Below are 3,545 nucleotides of genomic sequence, written 5' to 3' on the forward strand. Positions count from 1 at the left end.
CACGGTCGCGCTGCCCCTCGCCGCCTGCAGCCCTGGAGCTGGCCAAGCGGCGCCGTCCATCTGAGGTTTAGGCGCCTGCAGAGGGCTCCTGAGCCCTCGGGCCCATCCCCCACCGTCAGCGCAGCCAGCGCCGGAGCGAACCGGGAGCCGCCGCCGCTGCCGCCGCTGGACCTCGGGCGCCCGAACGAGGACAGCACCCGCCCGCGGCGCAGGTAACTGCCGGGCGGGGGGCCGGACCCCGCCGCTGGGTGAGCCGCGGCCTGGCCCCCGGAGCGCTGTGGCCCTGGCCTGCGGGTGGCCCGGGAGGCCTGCGCCCCGCCCGCCGCCATGGTCGCCTTTATCCGGCTGGGCGGCTCTATCGCTCGCTCTCGGGGGCCAGGCGGGCCGCCTTCGCCGCCGGGTGTCTGCCTTGCGCCCTTATGGGACCGGAGCGCCCGGCGGGTTGCCCCCGCCCCGAGGCCGCGGCCTGCCCGTGCGGGGCTTGGCTGTTCTGTGGCCACGTAGCGGGCGTATCCGGCTGTCCCCGCCGCGGCGTTGTCCCTCCCCGACTCCCCCCACGATGGCGCTGTGCGGGGCTGCGGCCTTACTGCCACTGTCGCGGCCGGGGCTGGCAGGGCCCGGGCGGAGCGGTGGGGAGCGGCTGCGGGGCTGTTGGCGTTAGGAGACAGAGCGGGGGAGCGCCAGGCCGCCACGGCGGGCAGCTCTCGGAGCTCGGCAGCTGGCGGGGCGGGCGGCGCTTCGCATGGGGCGCGCAGGCACTGAAGGCCTGTGGAGGGCGCGGGTAAGGTGCGGTGCTCGGAGCAAGTCGGGAGCCCCGGCAGAATCGAGCGGGTTGGTTATAGCTCGACGGTGTGTTTGGGAAGCCGAACTCGTTCGATCGCATAGGGAGTATGTGGAGCACTGCGGGTGGGCAGGAACCCGCTGAACAGAGGTGCGTGTACTGCCGAGGGCTGAGCTTCCCTCTCGAAGGAATTCAGTTCTCCTTGAACTTCCCTGATGCTTTTCCAGGAGACTCCTTGCAGAGCAAGAGTGGAGTTGTCATTTCTGGGAATTTCTAAAGGAAGGAATTTTGAGGAGAGGACCATTTAAAACTCCTTTTATGTAATATAACACAGCAAAAAGAGATGGAATCTGCCTTCAAAATGCTGGCTAGATCAGTAGGAGTAAATTTCATGTCCTTTTAGGTTTTGTGTAGACCCACAAAGTATCATATAGTTAATTTCTTACTTATTTTGGTATTTTGAGTTTGTGGTGATGGTGTGGGTTTTTTTTTTTCTCTACAAAGATCGGGCATATGCAGCTTTTTTGAGCAAGCTGAAAGGCATTTATGAGAAATATTTTGAGCTTTTTCAGTGTTTAATGAAAGATACTTGAAAATCTGTCATGATTTTCTACTCGTTTGAAATTAATAATGTGATTTGTTTTTAAAGAATAACTTAGATATAGCATCGTTATAACCATTACATGAATTGCAAAGTCGGTAGTAGGCCTGTGTTTTGTGAACAGAAGATACTCTTATAAAAACATGGTGTTAAACCAATGAAAGTGTTTTGTACAGAGTACAAAGGGCACAAATTGCACGGGGGTGAGACCAAAAGTCCATGTAGCTTGGGGTCTTGTCTATGATAGTGGCCAACAGTAAATGCCTAAGAAAGAAAAGAAACACAGGACAATCATACAGTGGTACATCTCTCTGTGTGCTCTTAGTTGTCAGCTACTTGTGATTCAGGGTCACAAGGCATGTCTTTGTTTAATTAAAAGCTTTTTCTGTAAACTTTTGTGCTTTTTTGTTTTGGGTTTTTTGAACACTGCATGTGTGTTTTTCTTTGTTAGCATCCACAGCGCTCTGTAACAGTGAATTCCATGGCTTAAATGCTGTGTGAATCAGGACCTTTGTTTTGAACCCACTGGATGATAGTTCATTCAACTCTTATTATTTGGGTGAATGCAGTAATGGTCATTCTCTATTCACTTTTCCATGCCACTCATGATTTGGCGGTCCCTATTATGGCCCCTATCCTCCTCTTTGGCCACCCCTCTTCAGGATGAAGAATCCCACCCCAGGTATAGCTGGATATGCTAGCTCAATTACATATATGAAAATATAATTGTGGATGGGAATTTTCTTGTGGAATCCTGGCTTTGGCCTGGTGCTTTTTCATGGTCCTTAATCATACTGATATACTTGTTCATACCAAATACTGGTAGAGCAGTGGTGGATTAAATCATTTGCATGTATGTAGATGACTTGAAAAGCTGAATGTAAATACTCTAGTGAAAAGTAAAGTTAAGCTGTTACACACAAACTATGGATGATTATATTTGTAAATGATAGCACTATAGCCCAAGATTTAATAACTTGAAAATGAGGTTAGTGTGCCGTGTTTAAGTAACTGAGTATGAACTTCCAGTGCGCTGATACTGCTAAAGGATTATGTTTTATTCTTGATTGTTTTAATGGGTGGTAGAGTGACTTGATTCTTACATGTGGTGCAGCGCTGGTGTAATGTTCTCAGTTATGAGTGAACAACTTAAAGGATCTTGAAAAGTTGGAGTGATTTCATTATGCTGGCCAAGTCTCTGGACAGCACAGTTCCTGCAGCAATGCCTATAACCAAGGTGCAAGAATTAACCTGTATGACTAAAAAAATATTTTATGGAACACATGCAGTAATACTTTTACTCATGGGCTGTCTGACTTGGATTTAGAGGCCTGGCCATTTTTGAGCTTAAGAAAGGAAAAGGAGAGAAACTGTTTTATTAAGAGATTTGAGGAACTTGAGTCCCTATACTTTAATGCAGAGAATCTTGAGAGGTTCTTAGTAGCATACGTGCATAGGGAAAGGAAATCAAATGTCAAAGGGACTCAGAATATAATAAACACATAATTATATTATGGGGTTGAAGTTGAAAAATAAGAGGAACAATTGAAAATAAAAAGTTTGTGGTGACTCGTGTTACACGGCATGGTGGATCTTTTTTGTCTGGAATGTGAAGTTCCAGACTGGATGGATCTTGTGTATGCTTTAGTAGCTCTTAATGCTTCAATCATAACTGTTTCTTCTGGGGCCCCCATTATGCAGGAGGCCATATTTCTTAAAGAATTGTAGTGTTTGCTTTAAGTCTTCAGATTAGTAGATTTGAATTAGCAAATACTAGGAAGCTGTGAACGGGTTTGCTTGAATGTTTGTTCTGTGTTCTTTACATGTGTCTCTTGGGTCCTTTGTGCAAGCTTTAGGACTTCTGAAGATGGCCACCAGACCTGTCTTCCTATATCATAAATGATCTGTGCTCTTTGTTTTGAAAGAAATAGGTGGAATGCCTCTGGGGCTTCCACTGCCTAATTGTGTTCAATAGCATTTTGTTGTTCGCAGCTATAATTGGTTTATCTTTATCTCGCTGGGGAAAGCTTGATTCCAGTTCTTGTTGGAAATGTCTTCTGAGACACTGCTCTTTGAATTTGAGCCAATGCAGTGATGGCCTCTTAGGGAAAAGTGTTTTCCCTCTCATGTGGATTTTGCTTCTTTTTTCAGGTGTCCTGAAAA

The sequence above is a fragment of the Phaethon aethereus genome, assembly GCF_964289735.1.
Source record: "Phaethon aethereus genome assembly, chromosome: 16".
Taxonomy (NCBI): Eukaryota; Metazoa; Chordata; class Aves; order Phaethontiformes; family Phaethontidae; genus Phaethon; species Phaethon aethereus.